At 27.8% G+C, this 14,701-nt stretch overlaps 1 protein-coding gene across 1 annotated transcript in view; it reads left to right on the forward strand.

The window, feature by feature from the left end:
• Window positions 1-4,514: 4,514 nt before the first annotated feature.
• The window catches only part of LOC123267007 (protein glass), a 58,764-nt gene continuing 48,577 nt past the window's right edge, over window positions 4,515-14,701 (forward strand). The window contains exon 1 of the transcript XR_006509937.1: window positions 4,515-5,269. The gene's annotated coding sequence lies outside the window, so the exon portion shown is untranslated. The remainder of the gene's footprint in view (window positions 5,270-14,701) is intronic.

Here is a 14,701-nt window from a genome sequence, read left to right on the forward strand (position 1 = left end):
AATAGAATTTCAAGAAAAATTTTTACTTCGGCCAACGCAACTTCGGTTTTCCTTTAGGCACCCGAAAATTTTCTTGAGCCAAGAATTTTGTTCTTCAGTCAAGAAATTTTTCTTTCTGTGTATTTTTGGAGACAAATTATTTTTTTATTTAATGTTTGGACAATTTCGGAGCGAAAAATTCTTATAAAATTTTGATAAAATTGATAGTTTTTGAGTTATAAATTTTTTTTCATCAAAAAACTTGACTATTAACTTCAATAATCATTTTGAAATTTTTTCTTGCATTAAATCTGTACTTTTATTGTCTAGATGAATACATAAAAAAAAAAACGAAAATCATAAATTCATCGGATCGGATGAATTCTTTTGTTCAAAAATAATAACGATAACTTTTCGCTAAAAACAGTAATTTAAAAAAACTTTTAAAAAAAGGTATTTCTCGAATTGTCTACCGTAATTATTGTTTACTTCTCTGGCAATTTGAACGAGCGCCAAAATAAAATGTATAATAATTTAAAAAGAATTTTATAACCGGTTAAGAATCTGAAATTGAGAATGACAAAATTTGTTCCACGTAAATGGGGGCGCTGCGTGATTCTGTCAAGGTAAAAACATTTAATTTTCGGTAAAATAGTTTATTTAATTGTATAGGCGTGTATATACTTTGTCTGAGTTGGCAAAAATCGATATATTGTGCGGGTGAATAAGAGCGATAGTTTCTACCACTGGGCTCTGTGTTGCGTAATTATATATTGGTTGACGACGGGTTGACCACGGAACACAAACCAAGAAGCTACTAACAGTTACTATCTTGCTCTCTAGGTCAGATGATTCTATGCTATTTCACTTGATTACATTTATTATCCAAGTTAAATGCTTCTCAAATACTTTGCTTCGAGAAAGTATTTGCCAAATATTTTTTAACAACCCCCTTTTGAGACAATCGCTTTCAATTATTCGTCAAACCCTAAGACTTCAATTTAATCACAACAAATTATCTCGAAAACCTATTTTCGGCTTACCTGCATTTTACAGGAAACAATTTTCACGTTAATTATTTTTTTTATATTTTTTTTCAATTTTTTACTTCATTTAATCCCTTGAAAAAATTTATTTTTATAGTCAATTATGAATATTTAAAAATATATTAAGTTATCCAGTGACAAAAAATTACCATGATTTAAGAGAAAAAATTTTGACTTAAAAAAATATTTTAAAGACTTTGATGATCTTAATTTAAGTAATAAAATTTTTAAACTAAGAATTTTTTTTTATTCAAAAAAATAAAATTTTTTTCTTTTTTGCGTATACAGTAAAAAAAACACTTTATTATAATTTATTAACTAAAAACTAACTTAATAGTTAATAAAATAAAAAAACAATGTCACATTAGCTTCTTAAAAAAGAAAAAAAAATTATTTTTATCTTATAAGTTATAATTAAAAAATTAACTCTCTTGTAAGGAGAAATATCAGCAACCATGCGCCACCTGTTGGAGATTTTAAAAATTAACTTTGGCTAAAAAATTATGAATTGATATTTATGACCATATCAAGCTGCATATTTTTTTTTTTCTGATATAAATGTTTTTTAAACTCGTTATTTATCATCTTACGCCTACGCTCGATAACACAGATCATACATATCTGGTGACCTAGCGTTTATTTTGAAATTAATCTATATTTAAGAAAAAAACAGTCTATCTAAATAAATAGATAAATAAATGCATGCATCACAGAATTAAATTAAATATTTCCACACTCTTATTTCAAAATAATAAGTTATTTGTTCGTTAACTTATTAAATAAATAAATATTTTCATTAATTAAGAATTAAGGCCATTGCGGTTCATTGAAATTTAATTTAAATTTTTACCAATGGTTTACTAATTTATTTAATCGTTATCGTTATTACTTTGAATATAATGTGTTGAAATATCGGATTCATTTTTTATAATAAATATTTAACTAATCGTTTGAAGTACAATAATTTTATTTTAGTAAAATAATTTTTTTAAAACGGAAAAATAATTTAAATAAAAAATTTATACTCAAATATATCTATCAATTTTTCATCTAACAAAAATCATAAATAACTTAGTGATAACTAGAATAATTGAAAGAATCATTGACAATCATTATAAAAAATTATTTATTATATTATTAACTACTAAAACGTTAAATTATAAAATATACGACTGGTAAAGAGTCTTATAATTAAATTCGATGAGTCCAAAACATTCCGTTTGACTTATGCGCTGACCATGACGTTCAATTGGTATCAATTTGTTAAATGTACCAATTTGTTCGATTATTTGTACTTGGATCTAGTGGGTGGCTCAATAAATCATAAAATGATCATCCGTGGCTTGTATCGTTAAAGCTTATTAATCAATAAAACAAATAGAGTTTTTATTGTTATTAATTCAAGTCTAAAACCTCGAAATAATAATAATAATAAAAATAAAATTTAAATGAACAGGGCGTCTTGAACCTCTGTGGGACGTGTTAAAGTGTTATGTTGATATGTGTACAAATCGACAGCATTATGCTGTACTGTGTGCGAATGACACGAGGAATCTCTGAACGATACGACGACTGACTAGTTACGTAACATGACATTACCATACCGTTGCATGACATGTACGCATGCATGCACGGGTTCATAAGACTCACAGCTCCCAGCTGTACGCAATGAAATATAAATCCTTCTATTCCATATGTATTATACTTGTATTTGTATGCTTTAGTCTACGAAACACATACGATATAAATGTATTTGCAATGTACTTTTAATCCTCGTATTACATTTTTTTTGTCGCTTATAATCAAATTTCTAGGTTTGAAATTTTAATGAAAAAAGTCGTCAAGAATTTGCAGAAAACGTTCAATTATTGATACTAATTATTACTTTTTTTTTCGTCACAACTTATCATTTATTCAAATTCAAGCTCTAATCTTAACCACACAAAAAAAAAAAGAAAAATAGAAAAGTTATACACAGAAAAAAAGGTTTACTTGAGCCAAGAAAATATTTTTCTTCCTAATTATTTTCTTGAGTAAAAAAATTTTTTTTGACAAGAAATTTCACTTATTCCAACAAAATTAATTCACTTGCTTTAAGAAATACGTATCTTGATCCAAGAAAATTTATTTAAGTCAAGAAAATCTTGTTATTTTGAGAAAATTCAGCCTCTTGTTCCAAAAAATTTAGTTCTTGATAGAAGTAAATTTTCTTGTCTTGAGAAAATTTCTCTCTTGCTCCAAAAAATTAAATATAAAGATAGAAGTAAATTTTCATTAATATTTTTATTGATTAACATGTCAAATGGCAGGATCAAATAATATTTCGCCATTTTTTTTTTCATTCAATATGTATAATTGCACGCTAAAATAATATAAAAAGGGTATCAAATATTCAAGAGAAAAATTTTCTCAAGGTGAGAAAATTTTTTTCTCAGCTGAAGTAGGTGGCGCTGCTTCCCTAAAGTATCTAAAAATCTTGATCAAATATAAAAATTTACTGTATCAAGTATTTATGATAGAATTAAGAAAAAATGACTTCCACCAAGAATAGAATTTCAAGAAAAATTTTTACTTCGGCCAACACAACTTCGGTCTTCCTTCAGGCACCCGACAAATTTTCTTGAGCCAAAAATTTTGTTCTCCAGTCAAGAAATTTTCCTTTCTGTGTATGTAACGTGGCGCTCCGTGTAGAAAACTGTAAAAATTACAGTTTCAGATTGTAATTATTACAAATTTTGTAAGAATTACAGTGTAAAATGTAAAGATTACATCAAATGTTCTAAAAATTAACATTCAAAGTTTAAATTTCAGAAGAATGTTACTTCAAACTGTAATTTTTCTAGTTTCAAATACGACGGACACTTATTACTATTTCTAACATAATTTATCGATTTTTCTTTTTTCCGCGGCAAAGTACCTTTTATTTAATATAAAAAAAAAGTCTACAGAACAAAGATCCTTTTTTCAATTTTTGGATGCTACGCAGTATTCCATCCACTTCATCCCCCATCATTCATAGACCAAACATACGTCGCAAATCCAGCAGGTTTGTGCTCGCCCCAAAGAGGGGATGGAAAAATAATAAAAGAGGGTGTGTTCTACAGATGAATTTCTTGGTGGCGTGGGAACTTACAGAAGGGCGGTTTCCACCCCTAGGAATCCAAACTCATCATTCCTGCAGTCTCCTTCTCCATCTTCTTCAGTTGTGAGAAGGTTGCGCCAGCATCAACTTCTCAAATTTATTAACTCACAAAATTATCGTCAAATTTTTGACTAAAATAAAAATTTAAAATAAATTTTTATTGCGCCAAAACAAAGATAAAAATGCTGAAATTTACAATAAAGTGAAAAATGGGCCAAAAGTAAGATAAAAAAATGGTAAACAAGCAACAAAATCTAAATAGTTAAAGATCTTTTGATTTAATGTTGTGTTATATATTTTGTTTTGTTTTGTAGCACATATGTGGACATATGTGTACGTTCTGTTCGAACACTAAGAGGGCGGTACGAAGGAGAGGAACGAGGGGAACGGAACCCCACTACTTGGTCTATTCCCCCACTGGGCGAACTGTCGCGTGTCTGAGCTCCCACTCCTCCTACCATCTTGCATCCACACATGTGAAATGTGAATCTCTTGATATCTCGCGTGGAGTGCATTCGACCCTGTAACAACTCTCCGGTGTGGTATAGTGTACTTGTACTTGTACTAGACGTGAAAGGGACGACAGTGACTACTTTTCAGGACAAGTACCCAGTCTCCTCCCTTTCCCCTACCGATAGAGGGTGAAAATTGTCCTGGGTGGGGAATAAGAGGGAGGCTAGGGAGTCAACAGACCGAGAACAACACCGAGAAGAGCTTGTAGGTGTACATGCCACCAGTTGCGCGTACTTCACCACACCAGAGTACACACGGTGATTTTACGTAGAGTAGAGGCTTTACTCCATCCAAGAGTCGCCAATTATTTCAGCTCTGACTTTTTTTATCTATTATTATTTTTATAGCAATTGACATGTGCGATTTTTAATTTATTTTCAAAGTTTAGTTTCAAGTGAGGAAATTAAACGAGTGATTTGTGGTTGAGTGGATTTTGGTGATAGTGGATTTTATATTTTATTTATCTGCCTCAATCTATTTGACGCTTGCTCTTAGTGAATACAGATGAAGATTACAAGGAGATAAGGAGCTGGCTGAAATTAGTATCCAAACGTCGACCAGCAGAGTCACGCTGCTTTCTATACCTAAGGTGAGTTACTTTTTTTTTTGTTTTGATCTTGTGAGCGTTGTTAGTTGGTTGGAATTTGGAAATTTTATTTTTGATATTGATTTAATTGATTTAACTCTTAATAAGTTAAATTATTCAATTAATAATTTATTAAATTAATAAGTTAAATTATTAAATTATTAAATTAATAATTTATTAAATTATTAAATTAATAAGTTCAATTATTAAAATTGAATAAATTTTTGTTGAATTAAAGTTTAAAGAAATAAAATAAAATCAAAGAAATAAGAATTTTATTTTTGGTATTGATTTAATATGTTAAATTATTAAAATTGAATCAATTTTTATTAAATTAAATTTCAAAGAAATAAAATTAAATCTAAAATTAAAATTACGAGAATTTTATACACTTGCACTGACAAAACAATTAATTTTTTTTAAGAGAAGTCTTTTGAATTAAAAAAAAATTTATTATGTTGCCTTAAGTATAAAAATTCTTAAACTCAATTTTTAGTAATTTTAATAAATTTTTTGTCTTGATTTAAGACAATGAAACTCTTAGAAATCGACGGTCTAATTAGCAATTTAACTCCTTATTTTTTAGATGGTGATTTTTTAACATTTTGATGTAGCAATAATTCAATTATAAATTAATTGAATGATTCAAACCAATATATTATACCTTTATTAGATATTCATGATATTAAATGATTTTTTAAAGTGATAATAAATTTTAAACTAATCGTTTTTTTCGTGCAAAGGGAAGATTCTCTAAAATCGAGTTAGACAATTTGCTAATTAGAATGTCGAAATAATTTTTTAGGTTTAAGAATTTTTCTTTTGAATTGAAGGAATTTTTTTTTTAGTGAGGGTGTTGGATTATTACAAATATGAAAGCTATTTGTTGACAAATATTTGTAAAATTTAAAGAGAATTCGCGGAAAAAGTCGGGGATTAAAAGAAGAAATAAAAATATGATTTTAAAAAAAGTTTCATGACAATAACACTTTATATGTTATGAACTACTATATATCCAATGTTTTTTGCTTAAAGAAATTTTTTTCTTATTTAAAAACAACTCAAATCTTCTAAAAAATTTTTTTTTGTATATACACAGAAAAAAAATTTACTTGAATCAAGTAAATAATTTTGAAGAATTTTATCTTCTCGATTTGAGTAGAAAAATTCTTAAACTAAAAAAATTTTCTTGGTTTAAGTGAATTTTACTTGATTCAAGAATTTTTTGTCTTGATCCAAGACAATGAAACTTATTTTCTTGGCTTAAGAAATTTTTTCTTGATTCGTTAATTTTTTTTCTTTGTAATATTGATCTTATTTGTATAGATTTAAAATTTATTGTTATTCAATTATTAAATTTTAAATCATCAATTTTGACAAAAAAAGCTTTAAAAATTTTTTTTTTTATTTTGGCGTAAAAATATTTTTATAAAAAAAATTGATTAATTTTTTGAAGTAAAAACCATTAAGAACCCTTTTATAGTATTTTTAAACAAAGTGATTTTTTTTTAGATACAAAGAATAAAATATGAATATTATCCAGTAGTTTTTAGTAATTTTAATGATAATTGCGTATTTAATTGCGAGACGAAAGGCGATTTAACGGAGGGTTTTGTGAGGAATTTATAGGGCAAAATATGTGTAATATAATTTGGTTTGGGTTTGAGTAAACGGCGAAGTAAAAAAATGGCAAAATGTTGCGTGCCGAAACTCGTTCGTTCGGGACGCACGAATGGAAAGTTAAGTAAAGAGACTACTATACGTATGATCTTGCTATGCGTGAGCAAGGATATATGCAGGCCCAAAGTCATGCATCCGAAACAACCGTGTTGCACTTTAACTCTGCTCGCAAGCATCTTTAAACCGCAACCAGCAACAGCTCCCTCCTGTACTGAAACTGCACATGCTTTTGTACAACAGTCCAAAGAAACGCGAGCGATATAATACCTTTTTTTACTTTTGTTATTTACATATTTTTTACTGACAGTTCATTCACCTAATAAATTTTTTTTTTTCAACTTTATAAGTATAAAATATTGTTCAATTTCATATTCATCAAGGAACAATGTGGCTTTACTTGGTAGTTTTTAATTAATAAATATCGCGAGTCAATCATTCGGAACTTTGCCTTTTTTGGGATAATTAAAACCCACTTTTAAGATATACGTTCCGGCTACTTTATCGTAAGCCCACGTATAGTGGTGTGTGTTAGTATTATTTTTTAGGGCGGACAATGTCTTGACAAGCCTTGAATTATCCTTGGCTCGGCAATTTTTTTTTTTTTATTTAAGTTTGATTTTTGAGGAATTTAAAAATTTTTTTTTTCATTCAAATTTTAAAAATTTACTTGCAAAATAATTATAAATGTCGACAAATTTTGAAAAAAATTTTTATTAAGTTGTGTCGTCAAAAATTTTGCGGCGAAAAATTCAATTTTTACTTTTTTAAAAATTATTTTGTAATTTTTTTTATTAAAATTATTAAAATTCCCATAAGGGCGTACATAAGAATTTTTTGAACTTCTGGCTATAAAAATTGAAAATTTCCAAAAATTTTTTAAATTATAGAATCAATTTACATTTTTATAAATAAAGTTTTTTTTTTTTTTTAATTTCGACGTTTTGGCTCCGAGTTTTTTTAATTTACAATTTTTGTAGCCAAAATTACTTTTTTATATCCGCCTTTTTGGCTATGAGAATTTTTTTTCTTAAAACCAAAATATGCATACCAACGCCCTAATTAACAAATTGTCTAACTCCAGAAAATCTTCCATTTGTGTGAAAAAACAATTAGTTCAAAATTTATTATCACTTTAAAAAACAATTTAATGTCTTATAGAAGTATAATATTTTGGTTTGGATCATTCAAATAATTTATAATTAGACTGTTGCTACATCAAAATGTTAAAAAATCACCTAAAAAATAAGGAGTTAGACCAATTGCTAATACTTCAAAAAATTTTCATTTTAATTGCTAGTTAATTTTTACAATCTAAAAAAAAATTCACTGTTTATAATTATAATTAACACTTATTAAAATTTGTGTCTTTCTTATATATTCAATCTCTACAATTTAAAAAAACTAAATTTTTTCACACAAAAAAATGAAAAATTGCTTCAAAATTTATAATAATAATAAAGTTAGCCGACATTTTTGATTTTTTTATTTTGCTTAATTTATTAAATATTTTTAAAAAATTGCACTTACAATTTTTGAAGTTTTTAACAAATGAAAAAATTTTTTTTTAATTTTTTTGTAATAATTCTTTAATATAAAAAATCTTAAAATTTTTTAAATGTCGGCTAACTTTATTTTCATCCAAATTTTCAAAATAAAAAATTAACTAATTTCAATTGCCCAAAAAAAAAAGTGTATTATTCCTAAAAAGCTAAATAACGAATTTTTATATTGTGTGAATAAAATTAGTCAAGCATATGAGAATGACTCGCGAATAAAAATGTGAGCAGCTGCGTGGGGGTTCAATTCACATTTCTTTATCCACCCATACTTATTTTTTACTATTATTATTATATTATTCCTTGTGTATTTAAATGTGCAGCAATACGAGTAAAAGTAAGATAAAAAAGTGTCTAAGATTTTGATAAACGATCGGCCGTCGGTGGCATTGATCCCGCTGCTGGTCTTCACTAACAAAACCAAGACTAACATGATCAAGAATCAATAAAAATAAACAGTTAGATTACCTGCTGAAGTAGTATTTTATTTGGGCAAGAGTAAGACAAGCTGAGACATAAAAATGCTTTGGAAAAAGATTGGCAAGAAGCGCCGGGTGCTTTGGTCCAAAAAAGATTCAGTAGCACGTGCCCCATTGAGTTATACAAACCTATAGTATTCTATAAGTCGGTCCTTTGCACCCTCGCCGTAACCTAAACCTTCTCTGTCGACAGATCCTCCATCCTCTATTTCTATCGTACATTGCATATTACATCGGGAGTTGGTATTTTCTATACAGGCCCATCATCATCGTCATCATCATCATAATTCCAAAAAAAGATCCATGACCAAGCTCTATTCTTTAGATACACCGGTACGGGTTTTAAATTTTTTTATCCGCTCTCCTCATTGCGCTTTATCTTCTTCTATTATATTTATTTTATTTTATACATCAAGACGTTACAATCCAAGTGTCTCTGATCTTTATTTTGGGGGGCGATGCTCGGTACTATTTTATTTTATATATACCAGTCGAGAATCTTTCATCCGCACGTGTGATGTCTGTTACTCAGCATATTATTACATGGATTTTAGTTTTCAATAGAGATGTATCTAATTATTTCAATAGATGTATCATTTTATAATTGTGAAGTTTTTAAATTTTAACTAAACAATGAGTCACTTTTGTTTTTTATTATTAAATTATTATGAAATAAAGAAATAATACTAGCAAAATTGCAGTCACTATGTGACTGCCGTGACTTGTGAACTATAAATAAATAAAATTTTGCTTTATTAAATAATTACTTTTATTAAATTGCACTGTACTTTCTTAACTATTGACTTTTTTAAAGATATAAGCTCATCCCGATGTTATACACATCAAGAGCTTTCATTTGAGTACCTACATGCATTTTTTATATATTTTTTATATATACATATATATAATATATAAAAATATACAAAATATATGAAAAATTGATGTGGGTACTCAAAGAAAAGGTCTCGATGAGTGTAATGTCAGGATGAGCTTATCTTATATCTTTGAAAATATCATTAGTTGACAAGATAGCAAAGTCATTTCTTAATTATTGACATTTTTAAAGATATAAGCTCATCCCGATGTTACAGTCATCAAGAGCTTTCATTTGAATACCCACATGCATTTTTTTATATATTTTTCATACATACATATATATAATATATAAAAATATACAAAATATATGAAAAATTGATGTGGGTACTCAAATGAAAGGTCTCGATGAGTGTAACGTCGGGATGAGTTTATATCTTTAAAAATGTCAATAGATCATAAGATACAAGTTCATTTGTCAATTATTGATATTTTTAAAGAAATAAGCTCATCCTGATGTTAATCTCATCAAGAGCTTTCATTTGAGTACCCACATGCATTTTTGATATATTTTTCATATATACATATATTATATATATAAATATATATAAATATATGAAAAATGATGTGGGTACTTAAATGAAAGGTCTTGATGAGTATAACATCAGGATGAGCTTATATCTTTAAAACTGTCAATAGTTCATGAGATACAAGGCCATTTCTTAATTATGTATCTAGAGATAGACCATTTTCGAATGCAGCCTAAATAATTATCATCATAAATTGACTATCGGTGAGAATGATATGAAACCTTGAAAAGGCATAAATTCAAATCAAGACCTTTGTAATGACACTAAATTTAATTAAAAAAACCGATTTTATTATATGAACATCCTGAAGAGAAAATTTTTCTTATCCTCTTAATAATATATATCAAATAAAAAATAAATTGGAGTAATTTTTAGTGTTATCATTTAATATAAAAGAGTGTATTTAATGAATGAATTAGTAATTCAATAAGGATTATTATGTCTTAATACTACTGAGCTCTTAAGGCGTCAAGGAGGTCCTGATAATTGTCGATTATATTTTTCCCGATAGCGCTCGCGACGGAGAAACAAACGAGGATGGAAACAAACTAAACCACTTAACGGGTGATAAGATAAAAAACAAAGATAAAAAATGAGTCATTAAAAACATTAATTATTAAGTTTATTTACCAATTATATTATCAATTAAAATCCATATCTCAGCTGATATAATTATTTATTCAACTATTTTTAAAATTAATTTTCCTGAACTCAAACTCGTGCCTCGTATCACTAAAAATCACTTCCGAATAAATAAATGTAGTACCATCAAATTTGTCAGTTTAGCAACTAATCATCTAAAGCCCAGTACCATAAATCTTAAATCAAAGTATCAGAGTACAAGATACTAATGTTCAAATGTGCTTATATAAAAGAGTAAGAGGGCGGAAGGACCCCAATACAATATAAGAAAACTAAACACGCCTTTTGCTTCCACAAAAGCTGTTGCTGTTGCTATTTCTGTTGTAGTCAAGCTTGCTATTCCATTTAGCCGATGTAGCGGGTGGTGTGTCGACTTTTATCTCCGGGCCTTTTGGCTAAGATCGTTACATAGGTTTCCACAATAACAATAACAATCTAACAAGACAGCTTCTGAATGACCACCCGCCACTGTTTGGTCTATTTTACGATCGATGGATAATGCCCGCTGCATGAGCTGACAACCTGATGGTCAGTTTCTCCAAACATTTTTCATTCTACCGATCCAAAATAGCCCTGGACTCTATAACGATAAATAACATCAATGATCAATAGTAGGTACATTGATTGTTATGATTATAGTTTATAATAATGATAATGATCCTAATAAGGATATAGATTTTATTTACGTTAACCTCAACGGCAATAACTAATATAATATAATATAATATATAGTAACTGGACTATGTTTTTTTGAATAATAAATTGACTAATAGAGTTAAATAAAATGTTTCGGATGATTAATTAGGTTTTTTTAAGACCACAGGGGGCGTTTTATTCACGTGAGTCCTTCGTCTCGATAAAAAATAATGTTAAATTACAATGAGCGCCTGATGTTACTCCCCGCGAGTAATCTCTGCGTGATTTTAATTCCATCTCAGCGCTCATTTGCGCACATGTAGTAACACAAGGTATTCCATTATTTTTTATGTTCGGAGAAAAACTAACTATGTAACTTTCGAGAGAAATTATTCTGATGACCGGTTTTTTGTTTCGCCTCTTTAATTTGATACTCTTGAATCATTGTTTATTTTATTCGTATGCATAATTCAACAGAACGATCTATAGTCGGCGAAATTAAATTTTTTAACTTAGTATAGTTCTCGATAGCTGAACAAAATTTATACTTTAGTGTCAATTAACATCATATATTATCTAAACACAATTTTCCAAAGCTAAATCTGAAAAAATTTCTTGGTTCAAAATTTTTTTTCTTGTCTGAAAAAAATCATTTTCTTTAAAATTATATTCTTGATTTAAGATTTTTTCTCTTGAGTCAAGTCACCTTTATTATCAGTGTAATAATAATTTCGTTTTTCTTAAAAAATTTTATATTTTTGATCCAAGAAAAAATTTTTTTTACTCGAACCCATTCTAAAACATACGTAGAAAGGAAAATTTCTTGACTGGAGAACAAAATTTTTGGCTCAAGAAAATTTGTCGGGTGCCTGAAGGAAGACCGAAGTTGTGTTGGCCAAAGTAAAAATTTTTCTTGAAATTCTATTCTCGGTGGAAGTCATTTTTTCTTAATTCAAATTATCATGAATATTTGATACAATAAATTTTTATATTTGATCAAGATTTTTAGATACTTTAGGGAAGCAGCGCCACCTACTTCAGCTGAGAAAAAAATTTTCTCACCTTGAGAAAATTTTTCTCTTGAATATTTGATACCCTTTTTATATTATTTTAGCGTGCAATTCTACATATTGAATGAAAAAAAATGATGAAATATTATTTGATCTTGCCATTTGACATGTTAATCAATAAAAATATTAATGAAAATTTACTTCTATCTTTATATTTAATTTTTTGGAGCAAGAGAGAAATTTTGTCAAGACAAGAAAATATACTTCTATCAAGAACTAAATTTTTCGGAGCAAGAGGCTGAATTTTCTCAAAACAACAAGATTTTCTTGACTTAAAAAAATTTTCTTGGATCAAAATACGTATTTCTTAAAGCAAGAGAATTAATTTTGTTGGAATAAGTGAAATTTCTTGTGTCAAAAAAAATTTTTTTTTTCGCTCAACAAAATAATTAACAAGAAAAATATTTACTTGGCTCAATAAAGATGAATTCGTTGTGCAGAAAATTCGTACGTTAATACGTCAGAACTCCCCCTCTAGCACGAGCCGTCATCTCTCTTCATCCATTTCATTGTTGTTATTATTAATTTCATTCATCTTTTATATAACGGTCTAGTGTCGTCCAAGGTAAGGGCAAAGGTACAGCCGTTGTGCGAGAGATCTTTATGTAAGATCTCTGCCTTCTACCTGGATTTCAATCTCACTCTCTTGCACTTCCTCTCGCTCGCTCTTTTATTCTAAGCCCCGATCTCGGTCCTTCCTCCCTTTGCTTCAATCTCGTGCTCGTTTTTTCTTTGGCTTCAGCACACGCCCTTGACACCGAGGGTGCCTGCGGTTTCCTCTGGGTGTTTTTTTACCGTGCAGCCCGGCGTTTAATTCTCAATCTCAATAGATCTATTCTGGAGCAGAGAAAGAGAACGAGCCAGATACAGATGAATGTCGCAGCCTGAGGTGTCGAGAGGTCATACCATTCTACATCTCCCATATTACATCTTACACCCCACATCTCGTACCAAGTAGCCTAATTTATTACTAGTACTTAAGAATCAATCGTAAATAGTAAATTAAAAGATCTCTGTTAAGTCTTTAATACTCAATTTAATTTTTTTTATTCGCATCTTTTAATGAAGGCTTTTACTTATTTTTACCGAGAAAATTTTTTGGAAATGAAAAAAAATTAATTCAGATGAAAATTCTTGGACTGTAAAATTTTTCTTTGCTCTTTAAACCGACTTGTTTACCTAATTTGTAGAAATAAATAAAAAAAATCTGGAAAATCAAATAAATTTTTTTTATTAAAAAAATAAACATTTTATAAAATGAAAGAAAAAAAAATTGTTTAACTTAATTTTTTTTAATCTTATTTAATTATACAGAAAAAAATATCTTAACTCGATAATTAACTCATAGAAAACTTTCAAAATTATATTATTCTAAATTAAAATTAAATTATTTTTGATCTTTTAATATACAATTTTTCTCCGCTTATAAAACGAGTTTCAAGGTAAAAAATTCTTGAATAAAAATATTAAGATTCTCTTAAAAATAATTTTGTTCTTAGATCAACAATATTTCTCTCGAATCAGCTAATTTTTTCAGAATTTTACAGCAATTAAATTATTATAAAAAAAAAATTTAATTAAAAAGTTACTCAAGTGAAAATGAATAAAATCTACAAGTGAAAATTTTTAGAAGCGTTTTTTTATTGTAATTGATTTGTTATTAAAATTTTTAAAATTGATATAATATTAATTTAGCAAAATTTACTAGCTTTTAATAAAGCAAACAGTTTCAGCCAAGGGGTATTGTACTACACTGATAGAAGGATTTGTTTATAGTTAAAAATATTTGTTAATATTTAACAAATCATTTATTAGAGACCACTTTTTAGTCCTTAACAAATATTTCTTAGTATTTAAAAAGATTTATTAATATTTAATAAATGAATATCTGATTTATTAAATACAAACAAATCATTTTAAATACTAAGAAATATTTGTTTGATACTAAAAAATGGTCTCTAATAAATGA

The sequence above is a fragment of the Cotesia glomerata genome, linkage group LG6, assembly GCF_020080835.1.
Source record: "Cotesia glomerata isolate CgM1 linkage group LG6, MPM_Cglom_v2.3, whole genome shotgun sequence".
Classification (NCBI taxonomy): domain Eukaryota; kingdom Metazoa; phylum Arthropoda; class Insecta; order Hymenoptera; family Braconidae; genus Cotesia; species Cotesia glomerata.